At 32.5% G+C, this 17,351-nt stretch overlaps 1 protein-coding gene across 1 annotated transcript in view; it reads right to left on the bottom strand.

Moving 5' to 3' along the window:
* Nucleotides 1-17,351, bottom strand: part of LOC105222102 (choline O-acetyltransferase) — a 79,030-nt gene that overhangs the window by 33,858 nt on the left and 27,821 nt on the right. The window lies entirely within an intron of this gene.

Here is a 17,351-nt window from a genome sequence, read left to right as displayed (position 1 = left end):
CGATGGCGACGACAAAATTGAGTGGTTTGAGTTAAACTAAAATCCTTTTTTGGTAATGGTGTACAAAATTCTCGAAAAAGTTAATTGAATGATAATAATTTTTCTAATTAGTTTTCGAAATTTAAAGTAATAAAAAAAGTTTCCATATCAAGTTCAAATACTCATTAATTTTTGTTTACTTTTAAATGTTTTCGCACTACTTTCGAATGCTTCCATAAAAATACCTAAACCTTATAGACCTGCTATTATATAATCATTGTTAATAATCCCATCGTTAACTTTATAGAGTATACGTAACAAATTTGGGACTCAAAAGTTTATCGTGTGATTGTCATGTCTAAATGATTTAACCCATTATGTTTTGAACCTATCTACGTCCATACACAAAAAATTGAATCATTGGATAAGCTTCGACAAGAACAGTATTTTCTTTTACTATGACTAAGGATTATTGCCAAACAAACAGTTAGATTGAAAATGCTTTAGCTCGTAGCTAAATATTTTTCACGTAGACCTGAAGTATGCCGACGATTGGAATTTAAGTGTGGTCTGTCCAATCTACAAAGTGGAAGACCCCACAATCTGTGATAACTACTGTGGAATAAGCCTCCTCAACATCGCATATAAGGTTATAACGAGTGTACTGTGTGAAAGATTAAAGCCCACCGTCAATAAACTGATTGATTCTTATAAGTGTGGCTTCAGGTTTAGAAAATCAACAACTGACTAGACTATGACTATGATATTTAGCATACGTAAAATCTTGAAAAGACCTGTGAAAATATGATCGGCACACACCACCTCTTGGTCGATTTCAAATTTCAAAAATTTGGTATTTCCGCAAAACAAATACGGCTGTGTAAACTAACTTTCGGGAAGGACCTCTCCGAGAAATTAGACACCAAGTAACGTTTCAGACAAGGCGGCGTCTCCATTTCGTTCGATCTCTTCAATCTATTGCTGGAGAAAATAATTCTAGCTGCAAAGCTAAATGTAGAAAATACATTCTTTTATAAGAGTATCCAACGCCGAATGACTCTTGCCTACAGATGCTACTTGGGAATGGCTAGCAATTGAGAAGAAAATTCTTCCTTTGACGATCAAAGACCAAATTCTACTAGTCACCCATAAACCCCGTTCTACTTAGAGGCATGCACGATGACAATATCTGATGAGCCGGGATTACGAGCTTTCAAGAGAAACGTTCTGGACATGAGTATGTTCCAATGACTGGACACGGTCATTCATTTCGTTCAAATTATCTCAGATAAACGGACAAGATTTCATAAAATTTATCAAGAAAATTATGCACAATTTATAGTTCCTGCTGTTTTTTTTTCTTTTTATTAATTTTTGGTGTTTTGAGACAATTTTTTAAGTACAATACGTAAAATGATCACAGCCTGTTGGCGTTGGTTTTGCGTTGGTGTCGTCTGGTTCGCGGTAGTATTACGGAAACTTATGGGATAATTGTCCTTCATTCACTCCCGGCTGACATTGGCTCGCATTTATTAGTTCAATAGAAATATATTTCTAATCTACAGCTCAGACTCTATGATTTATATACATATTAACTACTTAACCACTTTAAATTTTGCAAGAAAATACACTGTGAAATGAATCTATTTATATAGCCATCAATGTACATTTATTGCAACATTTATAAGCTCGTCTGCTAAACACAGTAACAATCTCCTCTGCCACATTCATTCATTATATTCACGCCCCACATAACACCAACAGCACAAAACGTTGTGTAAATATGAATTGGACTTTAATATTACGGTCTCTTTGGGGTAGACGGTGCTGCTAACAGCACACCGGGGTTGTTTTTACTCGCTTATACAATTCCCCCATGTTGCTATTGCAATATTTATCTTTGTTTGTTTTCGCTGTTGCTTTTTTTACCATTGTATGCGTATTAATTTGTAATGTTGATTTTTCCAATTTCCGCTACTTATTTCATTTTTGATCTTTCACAACGGATGCAATTTGTATTTGCTGGACTCGTTCAGCACAATTCATCATCATTTTTGGCATGCGAATAGACGTAACTTTATACATATGTGCATGTATGTATGTGTGTATAAATTGTATACCTGTATGAGTTCCGGAGTTCACTTTACACAAATTATTGCACATGCGGACGTACTTTCTTATTTTAAGTAGAGAAGTTTTTTTCATATGCCCCCAGCGGCGAAATGTTACGAATTAATTCAATTGAAAATTCTGTTTTTTTAATGTTGTTAGAAATGGCAAACCTGATTTAATAAATTTGATAGCAATATTTCTTCTAGTGTTTTAATATTCTGAAAAAAAAGATTATCTAGGTTTATCAACTTTAATACATAATTTTAAGTTGTGCGTGCGGTGGTATTTCTTCAATATAATGGACGATCCAAGTATAGGTACTTTTTTCAAAAGCCTTATTTTACAGATCACGCACGAGTCGTGTCAAGATGTTATGTTCTTTTTGTTCAGTATTGTTTGGCATTTCATGATGGAAAGACTTATTCCTGAACAACGTTTACAAATCATTCAACTTTATTACGAAAATTTACGTTCTTTAAAGAATGTGTTTCTCGCGCTTTGCTAAACTTATGGTCAATATAATAGGCCTACTGAGCGTACTATTCGCAACACCATCACCCATCTTGAGACTTAGCATTAATTATTGGATAATACTCGACCGAGTCGATCATGTCCAGCCGCAGTGAAGAAAATATAGCATCCGTAGCCGAGAATAACACGAAGACCGTGGAGAGTCGAACACAGCTTGTGCAAGTGCTGAAGCCGACGTTATTTCGTTCACCGATTATACCCATTTATGGCTTAATAGGTATGTAAGCAAGCAGAATTGCCTCATGTGGGACGAAGAATAACCTGAAAAGATTCAAGAGCTGCCATTTTATCCAGAAAAAACAACGGTTTGGTGTAGTTTGAGGGCTGGTGGAATCATTGGTCCATGTTTCTTCAAAAATGATGCTGGTGAGAACGTAACCATGTAAAGTCTAAAGACAATCCAACTTCGAACCCTGTAGTAAAACATCACTCGTGTCATTCCTCATTTACCAGTCAAAATGCTCGAACGAGTCATCGAAAATTAGATTGAACGGATGGACCATATGAAACGTAGTTGCGGCCAACAATTGAAAGGGTACATAAATGCCAAAGAATGTTCTTTCGAATGATAATAAAGATTCCCCATTAAATTTGAAGTTTCTGTGTCTTTCCTTTGAAAAAGTTGGGAACCTCGTAATGAATCACCCGTTGTATTACTTTTGTAAGTAGGTATTATTTTTCTAAAACCTTGTTTCATAATAAATATGCGGGTTTTTTTGTCATAATTTGGAGAAAAAACAGATTACAGTAATTACACTAGTATATAGACTGTGATGTTAGAGACTGTTTCTTGCTAAAACACAAAGCTATAGTAAAAATTTCCTATCTCGTAGGATTTTATATAGGATAGTCAAGAGGTGTAGCGGTCCAACCACAAGCCTTTACATAAATATCAAAAAGTGCTATACGTGATTCAAAATTTTGAACTCAAATTCGTAATTACTACACCTTAACAAGATATCTCTTAGCTCATCTGTAGCAAACTTTTCCTTCAGATTTGTTTAGTAGTGTTATTAATTTCGGTCCAAATTGCGACTGCTCCTCACACTTGTGACATGCAAGACCATTGTAAGCCTTATATTGGTTACGCTAGAAGGAACTCCTGGAACTAAGTCATATTAAAAACAAATTGACATTGAAAGTCGTTGGAGAGTAGCGAATCGAACAAACGATACCAGCAGTTTAAATAAACGACTTTTCACACGTGCGTAATTGTTCATCATGTATTGGGTTGTCAAAAAAGTCTTGCGGTATTTTCGCTAGTTGGCGTTGAAAGCGCGTGGTTCTAGTTTTATCGTCGTCGCATCGGGTCATGCTATACCTTTTTGGAAAGCTAATTTCACGCGCTAACACATGTTTGATTGATTGTCGTTTCTTTTAAGTCGTTCGTGAGTTATAGCGTCGCAAACATGGAGCAAAATAAAGAGAAAATACGGCATATTTTACAGTATACTACGATAAAGGCAAAAAAGCATCTCAAGCCGCCAATAAAATTTGTGCAGTTTATGGACCCGATACAGTTTCCATTTCCACCGCACAACGATGGTTTCAACGTTTTCATTCTGGTGTAGAGGTGGTCGAAGATGCGCCTCGCTCCGGAAGGCCTGTCGTCGAAAATTGCGATAAAATCGCTGAATTGGTCGAAAGAGACCGGCGTAGTAGCAGCGATGCTACATCGGTCACGAGCTGGGTGTGAGTCATCAAAAATTCATTTCAATTTCAATAAAAAAAATCAATAAAAATACCGCAAGACTTTTTTGACAACCCAATATAAGAGTTCATGTAGCATTCTTTGGTGGAGAAATGTCTCTTCCGCACTAAATAGCGTTGTCGTAACCTCTTGATTTCAAGCGGCTACATCTTATAATTTCTAGAAACATTTTCAAGTCTCCAATTTCTAAAATCAATCAAAAAATCTTTGTAATTTCATTTATAGCAGTGAGTTCTTATTTGAACCATTCCCAATACTCGTAGTAGCTCTCAAATCTGTAAAATAAAACTTGGTAACATTGAAGTAAAGGGTTATAGGTCATTAATGAGAGTATTAAAACCTCATTAATGCATCCTCCCTCTTGTATCACCAACTAACTTTGTTACCATTGTTGCATATAACTATTTGCTTCCCATTGAGCAACAAGGCTAACGAGTAGAAATAGTGAATCGATGACGGCAATTTTAATCTTCTATCAGGTTTTATTATGTTCATGTTACAGTTACAGTAGATGAAAAAGTATTTTTAAGTCCCACAAGCTTTTGTGTGTTCTACGCACTGGAATTGACCCGGAGTTGTTATTTTGCAGATCTAACCCCGTTTAGATCGGTAAGTCTTAATGAAAAAGTATTTTGACTATAAAATAAAACTCTGACACATATTTTTTTTTTGTTTTTGATTAACAATTATATTTTAATAGTATGTTTACTCCATTTGTTGCAGCTGCTTTTTACGATATCATATAATTACAGAGTTTATATAATCCATCGTATCTGTGGGCATATTCTATATGTTTTATACCATGATTTTGTTTTTGTATTTCTTAATAGTTTGGAAAGCCTGCCACGCGTTACAGAACTTCTCATTGAACATTGTTGCACTTTAACATTTGCATTATATTAAATATGGATTATATGTATAATAATATTTAATTATAAGAATTCAGTTATACGTAATATGTGAGTATGTGTTCATGTGTGAATGCTTCCATATTTTTGTGTTCATAAGTATTTGCTTGCTACCAAATACTTAAATGCCATTATTAAATTATAATGAATTTGTAAATAAAATTTGCTTTTGCATGATTTGTTAGTTAACATTTTATATGCAAATATTTGTGTGTTGTTGATACCCTTCACATGATTTATGGTTTGCAGTGTATGGTACATTAATTACAGCTTGATAAAATTACGGTTAATTCGTTTATGTTCACAAATACATATGTATGTGTGTATGTATTGTAATTAATCATGTAATCATGATTTATATTTTAGTCATAACTTCAAATGGTGTATTATTAATATTTCCTATTGCAAGTCCGACCTTATTTTATTATATTTATCTGTATGCCTTTGCAAATGTGCATATTTGTAACATTTTTTATATTATTTGTTTTAATTGAAAATTGCAATACAACTGTTCTTTTACTTACATATGTATGTAGGTTTTAATTTACAACAAATTAAGTAAATGTAATTTGTTTTTCATAGTTTTTGCGCAATAAATTACAAACACATCAACACTTAAGTCCAAATACTTAGATTTTATTTTATGATATTTTTTTGTTTTATTTTTGTTTTTTTTTCATTAATTATATTTGCTTGATTAAAGTTTTGTTTGCATTTAACTAGTGTAATTTATTGAAAATATAAAATCGTATAGTATACACACAGGTTATGAATCTTCAACTAGAAATTTAATGTCAAATATATATAATATATAGTTCGAACTAATTATATTAATAAGCAATATACGATTTTTCATAGTTTTGTAAATGATCTATTAAATATTTAATATTTTCCTAAATGTGTTGATTAAGAGCGAAGACAACGCAACGTGTTTTTTTGAAATCTTGTATGTAAATACAATTTTTAATTTTTTTTTCAAAATAGTAATTACTTCGATTTTTTCCAAAATTGTATTTACTTTTTTTATTTTTTTCGAAAATTGTATTTACTAGATATTTTTTAGTGTTGGAGTATAAAAAGCAGGTTTCAGTTCATGAATGCCATTCGACAGTATTTAGGACATAATTTTCCAGTTTACCGAGTGGCATAGCAAAAGAACACACACATATTTTGTTAAACAACGATTTTTAAAAGCTAACAGTTTATAACACTCAGAAAATGGTAATTTCCTCAAATCAAGTCCTACTAAAACAAGAAGAAATATAAGATGATAATAAACGAAGAAGGGCGAAAAGTTTTGAAAAAAAAAACACTTCCTAAAATGTTGTGAATCGGCAAGTTAATCCAATGTGCAGTGACGATCTCGTGTATATGTTTCGATTGCTATAAAATACATTCAGTTATGGATCCCATAATAACTTTCGTCAATTGATATGTTAATCAACACGCTGAATATCGAAAATCGTTTCGCAAATAAAATAAAAATCATAATATTCAACACGCTGAATATCGAAAATCATTGCGTAAATGAAATAAAAATACTTTGTCTAAATCACATTACACTAAGTAGCGCTTATTTCGGTAGCCATTACAATTAACCGTTACAATAACCGTTACAATAACCGTTAAAAGAACCGTTATGGTAACCGTTCCGATAACCGTTATGATAACCATTACCAATTTCTTTGTCATTTTAAGCTACCGCTATGAATACCCACATGTTTGCGCAGCAAAAAATGCCTCCTACAATTCCAAACAATGTTTAGACCAATGTTTATCAGGCGAAAAAAATCGGGAAAAATATTGACAGCTTTAATTTATTCAAAAACCATATGTTTTTACGAGTTATTTCTTTTTTAATTAGAATAATTTTTATAATATTTTTATTTTTAGTTTTATGTGTTTTTAATTATAATATTTTTTTATTTAAATATTTGCTACTAACTAAATATTAGTTTCTGCTATTAAACCTCCTTTTATGCATGACTAAATTTATTTTTCGTTTTTATTTTAAATAATTTTAATACATTTATTACTCAATATTACACTTTGCCGGCACATTTGCTAAGATAAACTTGTATTTTCTTAATTTACTTTATATACTTAAGCTAAAACTGGTTAATTACAATTATTTATATGATTTTCTATAATTTATATTTTTTTCTTTAATTTTTTTTTCTAATATCATGTACATATACAATATGAGAGTGATGGGCGTTAGGTATGTTAAGGACATTTCTAGTATGTGGCATGTAGTATAAATGTACATGCATATGTACATATGCTAAATATTTATATTTTTTATATTCTGCTGATATTTGTAGTTGTATTAATATGCATTATATCTTTGCAGAAGTGTCGTTAATTTTTGCTGTGGAAGCATATTTTATTTCATTTTAATTTTTGTTATTTTTTGGCGAAATCGTATATAAAAACCACATATGTCTATATGGAACTGTTATGGGCGAGTAAATAAGTGATTTACTCTTTTGTTTTTATAAATGATATTTCATATCACTTTAAGCTCTGAGATTTGTAATGTATCGGTTATGGAATGCTTGCAATTTTTTTTTCGAAAATTAAAAAAAAAATCTTGTGGGTGAACTAAAAAAAATTTTATTAATACAAATTGTCACCTAAAACGTAAAATAATGTAACTTCATTTTTCATAAGTTTACAGGCGAAGGAAAAACGATATAATAAAAAATATTCATATTGAAAACAAACTTTGAGTTTCGGTTATAAAATGGTTATATATTGGTTATATATTGGTTATATCTGAAATATTATGCTTTTAGGTAAGCTATAGGTTGTAGTGAATCATAAGCTATAAAAAAACTCAATTGCGATTTTTTTGATGATACGTTTTTTTTGCATTTTAGGTGATGACATTAGCTCTTCTAACGTAATCCACTAAAAATTTTGTTGTTATACTAAATATCAACTATTGGCAACAGAAGAGTGTTCAAAATATAGCTCCGCAGAGAAGTGGCGAAACGAAGTTGGTTTAACTAAAAAATCCAATCGTTTAAAAAAATATAAAATTTGTTCTAAAATTAGCCTTTGCTGAAACTGGTTTGCTGAAAAAATAGCAAAAAAGCATCTGCTAGGTATGAATGCATTACCAGAATATTTAGGTTAATTACTTTGAATAAACGTCTGCTTCATAAATAAATATCATTGGAATAATGCACATTACCTTACATACAAAATATTGCTTTCAAGTGTGAGTATGTGTGATATGTATTTATATATATTATTTATGCCTCATTAATATATTTTATGTTGCTTTTAATTTCGCTTAGTTGAAGATGCTTAAGTTTTTTTTTATTTTCCTTACATTATCGTATTTACACTTACTTATATAAACTCCATGAACATCCAACATAAAGTCATCTTAAATTTAATATCTTCCTTCTATTTACTTAAAAATCCATTTTATTAAACATATTACAATAATTTGTATATAACTAGATACGGTTATAGTTTTGCACTATTTTTTATTTTTTATTAATTTGCTATAATTAATTTTCACATAGTCTACATTTTTGCATATTATGTAAAAACTTGGAATATACAGAAATATTTATATATAATTGCATGTGTTTACATTATTCACTTCAACGGTTTGTTCACTTTTGTTCTGTTCTTTTGTTAATTGATACATTTTGATGGGAGATTTTGTCATGATTTGTTTTTGTTTTTTGTTTTTGTTTTTTGTTTTTGTAATCGTTTACATTTTTCATATAATTGCATGTAAATATGTTCTACTTAATGATGTATGATATATGTAGGTAACACATGTATATGTATGTATATATGATAGTAGGTTGTTTGTGTCCTTAATTTGTACAATGAGTGTAGATCAATGAAATTGTAACAAAAATTTTTAATTAAATCAAATATCATACAGCATACTAGTTGAACACCTACTAATTGCCACTGGTAACCCACGGATTATACAAACTCTACACTTTAAAAATCAAGCCTTTCAACATCCCGATGTATAATGCTAGCAGAAATAGTGACTATCAAAACACAGAGGCTACTAAGGCAATAATGCTACTTGTTACAAAAATCCGAAGTCATTCTGACACTTATTATATCAAACTCTAATATTTCCAATGAATCTGCACTGAAAAATGTCGAAAATCTATAGTTTACTCGCCGCAGCTTTCCCAAAAATTTTCCACTAGCAGAAATGACTAAGTTATCTGCAGCAAAACTTTGAACTCGTCTGGAAAAATATAACTACGAAAAGTATATATTGACCGACTATCAGTATATTTACTAATATTAGCCGTCTTAACAAATTTGGAACAGGCCCAAAGCACTTTGTCGATCTGTAAGTGTCTTGTGATCCAGCTGTCCAAGAGAGATCCTTCTTGGATCAAACTTTTAACCTAACCCTATCAAACCTAGCATTACACAAGTGAAAAAACATAAAAGTTTATTCAGAAAGTGAGTCCGTCGGCGAAGCAGTGCTTTAATGTCATGGGAGCTTTAAGAAGAACTCTAATAACGGCTTTTGAACTGGTACTAAACCTGCCACGTATAACCTCCTCTCGAGATGACTACTGCCTGCAGGTGAATTTAAATATAGAACCCTCGGGCATAGCTCGCTGGGTAATGATGGTTGGCAAAACACCAACTACATGAACCAAGTTTTCAACTGGGAAAGAAGGTTTAAAGTAAACGTAGAAAAAGGTGGCTAGTGCAAACGTATGTTAGCTACGCGCAACACTCTAAATATTTTTACGTATGGCTCGAAAATGGACGATGGAATTGGTGCGAAAATATACTATCCAGAGTTGGGCATAAGGCAACCTTTTAAAATGCCGGACCACTGCAGTACATGTCAAGCTGAGGTCTTTGCTATTGTGAAAGTCACGCAGTTGGCCTCTAATGCATCCGCTGGCAATTCCAAAGTCAACATTTACGTAGACGGCCAAGACAATCAAGACAGTAACCACGTATCGCATTTTGGCCAGAAGTGTTGCCAGAACCAAGTATTTAACTTTACTTCCACTGGCTGTCAGGTCAAAACGACATCGAGGGCAATAAAATAGTGAACGAGATTTCCAAGAATAGTGTACGGCTAACATCCGAAAACGTGATCAACATTGGGAAACTCATGCATTGTCTACACGACGATCTCGATAGAAGCAGAGTAAAGAAAAACAAAACCCGATGGAACGAGCTAACAGGGTGCAAAACTGCAAAAGTCATGTGCAAAACGGTAGATCGTAAGTATAAAAAATTCCTATTGGCACTCTGTAGAAGAGACTGTAGGAACATGTTGGGAATACTAATTAGTCATTATCTGGTGGCGACACACGCTCGCAGAATGCAGCTGACGGATTGAGAAGACTGCAGGAAATGTCCAGAGCAGCGCACCAGGAAAACAGTGGAGCATCTCTTGTGCACTTGTCTGTCATTGGCAAGACTACGCTGTAAGTATTTTGGATCTCTACGGAACAATGGATAAAGTATTGATAGCGAGGCCGCAGAGTCTGTTAAAATTCGTGTCAAGCGCAGGGATGCTAAAGGATGACTGCTCAGGGCTGTATAGTATATGCATATATATTTTCATATATTTGTTCCACTTTCTCTGCAAAATCGACTAGTTCGGCAAAGAAAACAAGCTCAAAAAGACTCTCTAACTTTGCAGTTTTCATTTGATGGTGTTGCAACAATTGCTTGATTGTGGTGATGTATGCTTAGGTACAATTAAATAAACAAATAATTTATGAAAAAAAAATTAATTAATTAATTTAAAGTATTATATAAATATAATAATATTTACTTTAAGGCATTTTCCGATTTGGAAAGTAATTTTCGAAATAAACACAACACATTTAGAAAGATTACCAGATTAAAAATAGGTTATGTAATGTGTGCATTACATTATTATATCTTGTAGTACATATGTATGTATTTCTAGCATTTTTCGTACATATGTCAATGTAGTTACATGCGTCTCTGAATACCTAAATGTCTATGTATTTACTTAGCTTATTGCTTGCAATACATGGATTTTATATATGTACGTGTTGTATATAGCGCTAAAATTGTTTAAATGGCCGTATTATCTGATATGTTTACGGTTTTAACGTTTTGCTGCGACGCAACATATAATCATACATACATACATATGTAGGTAAGTATTTACATATGTATATTATATAATCGCTTTGTAAATGTTTTAGCATTTTGTAATTTAAAATTCATCCAATTAAGAGTATATCAGAATATATTATATATATATTTATATTTATGTATAGTATATATGTAGTGTTTTTCGGAAATATACGGGCAGGGATGAAGTTTAGATATGATACAATTGAATAGGTTGAGTTTATAAAATATTGACAAATTACCTCAAATTGACAACTAGACGTCACAATATATATTTGTGTAATACAAAATTTTTCTTTCAATTAACGTTATAGATATATATTTGTTTGTATAACTATTTGTAAAGCATTTGGCGTGCGTATACACTCGCTTGGGTTATGTATAGGTTGTGTTTGTTTTGTATATAGAACGGGAACGGGGAATATCTGTGTAGTTCTGTCAAAGTGCAGACGAAACGAATGGAACGTGTTTGCTTTTAACGGTTTTTTAACTAGATAAACTCCTTTTTTATTTACGCGTACAAATATATTATTAATAACTGTTCTTACATGTGTTGCGGTGACACATGTGTGTATGTGTGTGTGTACATAGTACATGTAGCTATTTAATATTAATTAATTCACATTTAAGGTACACCTGCTAATTTCATCGACATTTATGCCTGCTGCTCTCGAATATTCACAGCGTTTTCTGTGCAGTACATACAGTCAAGCAAATAATAATTGATTGGTAGGTATGTAAATATGAAATCGCATGCTTCTTTCATATTTTTTGTTTATGTACATATAGATTTTATTAATATTATTTTTATATTTTCTGCTATATTTATTATGCACTTCGTTTTTAACTAATTTTACAGTGTTTTTTGTTTTGTTGTGCATGAAATTGATCGGAACGCTGAAGAACAGACTTTTTTTGTAATTTTTGTTAATAATTTTATAATTTTTATATGTATAAAAAATATTAAAATTTGAGAACTAGAGATGTGAAAATATAACTTTTCAACAAAAGTAACAATTTCTAATCATAAATATAATAACACTGGAACTGATAATAAACAGCGGTTTAAAAATGCTTTTGCAACAAAGTCATCTTCGGACCAACGAAATTTAAAATTATAAATAATTTATATGCAATAATGTTGTCCTTGATCAAATCAAAGTCTTTCCCTTATAGGCTATGTAACCGAACAAAATCATTATTTGAAACTATTCGCTAAGACTGCGTTCACACACGAAGACTTTTGTTGTCCAAACTGGCAGTTTGTGAAAGAGAGACGAGGCAACACAATAGCGCTCGCTCGTGTGCGGTCAACATGCTGCAAGTTCCTGTTCGAAAAAATTCGTTACTCTTATCGGCATTCCTTTTCATTTTGCAATTCCTTTTATGGTTGCCTTTGCGAATATTAAATTCCAAAAAAATGAGAGTTTTGTCATCATCTTATCATTTTTTTTTTGCACAAAAAGCAATGAGTCGCTCGTTTTCGGCCACGAGTTCTTGTTCGAAAATGTACTTTACACGAATCAGCATTGAGAAAATGTGGGTTTCATCATCATCTTATCATATTTTGCTCATAGTATGCGAATATGAATATAAATTTCCAAAACGTAATAGAAATCTCAAATGGTGACTAATACCTTAAAAAAAAAAAAATTGAGTTTTTTATTTGGTGCAATATATACAAAGAAAGTATCGAAGGATAATCTCTGAAAATGTGTAGTTGATCCGTCCAATTTTTTCGGAGATATTTTTATTTATCGTAATCGGTTCCTTAATATGTTTTTTCAAAACGCTGTTTTCGAGGTTAGTGCCGAAAATTTCTTCGAATCATCTCAATCGATTGACTGGAAAATATCATACGACCATTTAAGGTATATTTATCAGATAGTGATCGAAGGAATAAGATTAAAAAAGGACGTTTTTCAAAGCCCCCATTTTGTCAAAATAAAAAATTTTGACTTGTCCTTCGTCATCTGTGCATAAAAATATTTTTTTTTTATTTTCGTATTTGAGATGATATTAAGCGCAAAAATCTTCTTTACGTCTATTTACCTTTTATCGGAAGCCCTCCTGGAAATCGACTACGAGATCAAGGGTATCCAAAAATTTTCAAAACGAACCACTGATTACTACAGATCTTTAAAATGTAATCAAAAATTATATTTAAAATTGAATATAAATTAAATTAAATTTAATTAATTTAATTTAATTAAAATTTTTTAAATTGAATTTCATTTAATAATTTAAATTTAAATAAAGCTTAGAAAATGCAGAAAAATGTCCGATTCGAGTCGGTTCGAGTTGAAAGCAGTAGCGAGCAGTAAACGAGAATCTCCCGTTAATGAACAGAAAAGTCTTCGGGTGTAAACGCGGTCTAAGATGCTTTCATTACAAATAAATACTCTATTATTTTGTTTAAAAATAAATCAAATTATTTTTACGCTGTTCCCAAAAAATATATATCTCGACACTCACTTCATGTGCACACATGTACATATCTATATACACATATTACATATACATATATAATTACATACTAATGAGTACATATAAGTAACTAATGCATACTCATACAGTTTAAATATAAAAATTGAAGAACTTTTACAGTTATTTGTTCCTGATTATAAACACTATCGAAAAGTTAACATTAATCATGTGTTTATAACGGTGTAAGTCGTTACATACATATTTGCATGTATAGCAGACGTATATGATAATTCGCACTTACATAAGTCTAGCATATGCATACATATAAATATTAACTACAATGTTTAGCGCATAATTGCAATAAAAATATTTATGCCAGTGTAGATATTCATTGATTATGCTATAGTCACATAATCGCTTAATTTCAAAGAGATATATAAACTACACACGAGTAAAGTTATATAATTATATTTATTTATATTTATATATGTATAGATATATATATAATATATGTAAGTATATGTTTTTTTTATAAATGTATGTATGTATATTACAGGCTAAATAGCAATAATTAATATCACTGTGGTAATTTTAACAGGCGAGCCATGCGACTCTGATATGTATCGTTACCTTGGTTGTGTCTTATGTTTAAGAAACGTTATCCGCCACGTCGACTTTGTGAACTCAATCGGCAGCATGTCAACTTTTTTAATTGATATGTAGACATGTGCGATAATATTGTCCAGGTGCAATGTCGGCTTGTGGCGTCAAACTTAAACTAAACACATAATTGAACTGAGGATTTTTTTGTTTTTGTGTTTGTTTTATTAAACCTAGAGAGACGAACGTGCGCTTCGGTGCGCCAGCAGCACTTCACAATGACACCCGAAAGATTTTTGTGCAACTTTTGATATGTAAGCGATATTGATGCCATGTGGGGGTAGTGCTGGCAGTGCAGCACCGAATCGCCAGTTCGCCGTACTTACATAAATACATGCTAATTTTTTTTACTCGTAACTTCCGATTTCATTTTCGTTCTACGCTTTGTCATTATACTATATAGTATGTCTAACTGGTAATCTTTGGTTTTGCTAGCTTCATTGTTTATATACTTTTCCATATAATCCATATAATTTACAAACAAAAGTGTTGCTTTCTTTTGAATTTTTTAACTAATATAACTAATATTGATCTTGCGCCCGAAATGACTGAAGTTTGCACAGAGGAATCATTAGAAGTGCATAAATGATATAAATAAATTTCTATAACTAAATCAACGCTCAGTAGAACTTGATAAACTATGTATCTATGTAATATAGTATGTCATATTTTCAATAGTTATGCCCAGAACACTTCACGATTATTATTTTTAAAGTGTTTGAACTGGAAATATATTCAAAACTTTATGTAAGCACAAAAAAGTGAATCGACTCCTGAACTCTGGTATCGATTAACTTCATGATTAGACTGATTTGTGCTGGGCCATAGCTGAATTGTAGCAAACTACGAGACTGATGAAATTACAAGGTTCGCTGAGTACCTCATCAGCTGCAGATCGGGAACTACTGAACTCAAGGCTATGTGCGCCCAAGTGTTTAAGTCTTGACCACCCAAACGCGTGACAGTCAAGAAAAAAGCGTTGAGTTGTTTCCACCTTATTATCTTCCATACAGCTTCTGCAGATGACGCATGGTAGGATCACTATATCTCTTGCCGTCGATCTTGGGCCAAAAAGCTTTTGCGACTGCGCTTAAACCGATTGTATCACAGTGCTGACTAAGCTCACGCAAAGCCCAACTATTTAGTGGTAGAACACAAGAGGATACGGGAGCACCGATCTACGCGCATTCTACCGATGGCGGTTCTAAGGCGAAGTTAGGCAGTCTTCGACCAGCCCTGAACCCACTGTTAATGAGTTCAAGGCTAGTATTACCGCTCTGCTATCTGAGTGGATGGTCACTTCTCTGAAGGAGCCTGCCTTAAGGACTGTAATCTCGGCTTGGAAAACACTGCAATAGTCAGGAAGTCTGAAACTAGAGTTGATAGAGAGTATTAGAACTCTTCACCAACCTTTCCTCCAAGCTTTTACCCATCCGTGAAGAAGCTCACTGCCCCTTTCCTCTAACGGCTTCTTCCCACTCACAACTCCCTCGCCGTCATGTGCGTAGAGAAGAAGCCGCCAGAGCTTCTGTACAGGGTCAAAGTGAGCGAGAATTTCAAAGTGCTCAGACCCGTGTTCTTTTAGGAACCCATACTTCCGGCGATGTCCGCGGGCAATATGTGCAAGATGGCGTTAAGTGCCATGGTTGGAGTGGACCTTAGTGCGTCACACATGCTGATGAGCACTGCCCGTTGAACGCTCTCGGATTTTTTGCAAGTGTGGTCTTTTCTAGAACCTTAACCACATAAAGATTCCATAGAGATGCGATAAAGTCAAAGGCTACAATACTTCGGCTCTCAATTTAATCTGTGTGAAATGGCGGAAAGCAGATTTGGCATCGGTCTATGGCGCTTTATCGTAACAGACAACTACAGAAGTTCTTATCACAAAGTTTTGTATCTAGCAGTCCAAGTGTGAACTCTTCGTCACTTTGGGCGATGGCTATCTAAACTAACCTAAGTGTCGTTTGAAGAACAAAAGAGAATATCTGGAAATAGACACTTGTATGACACTGTTTTTATCAGCGATTTTTTTTTACCTATGTATAACAAGTTTTTCCATCGTTTGAAAGTCAAAAATATGTTTTCATTTCTTTAAATAGCAAATTAAATCAGATTTCACACTGTGCTTCATATAACTTTCCTCGTGTTAGAGCCAATTAGTGTTCTATATTCTTTTTCATAACGGTTACATCAATCCTTTGTTTAAACTTCAGTCATGTATCGCCTATCGAAAGTAATTAACAGTATCTTGGTATGTAGTTACGACACATTTTAATCATGAGTGGTGCTAGGCTAGTTCCATAACCAACTAGCCGAAGCCTATGGGTAAAATATCTAAACTTTGCGTAAAATATCTAAATTTTCAATAAATAATAAAAATACTAAAATTTTTTTTTAACGCTAAACTAATAATTTGTGCTTGAGAATATTTACTGAATGGCGTTGTCTTGCACACAATAACCGTTCAGAAGCGCGCCTCCTTTACTCCATACAGCACACGATATAGACTATACATATTGATGCGTACATTGTTATTGCTATTTTTGACCTCTAACCCAATTAGAGTTATACCTATATGATAATATAATGTATATGTTTAACTATTTCCGGTGTATAATACAAAAGTTGTGCCGTTTGCTTTTAATTTCTTAGCTACTTTTGAGATTCTGTTATCTAACTGCTTATGTAACTACATACAGGCCTATATTTGTATATGTATGTATGTTGCGATATTTCAGGTGCAACATTATGTACGAGTATCTATGGTATGTATGCCTAGTCATGCGGTTATAGTGTACACTCCACTTGCTCTACTAAATATATGCTCGTTTTTGTTTTTGTTGGTTTTTTTTTCGTTTAATTTTTTTCACCTATGTGTATAG

The sequence above is a fragment of the Bactrocera dorsalis genome, chromosome 2, assembly GCF_023373825.1.
Source record: "Bactrocera dorsalis isolate Fly_Bdor chromosome 2, ASM2337382v1, whole genome shotgun sequence".
Classification (NCBI taxonomy): Eukaryota; Metazoa; Arthropoda; class Insecta; order Diptera; family Tephritidae; genus Bactrocera; species Bactrocera dorsalis.
This window is presented reverse-complemented; position numbering and strand designations above follow the sequence as displayed.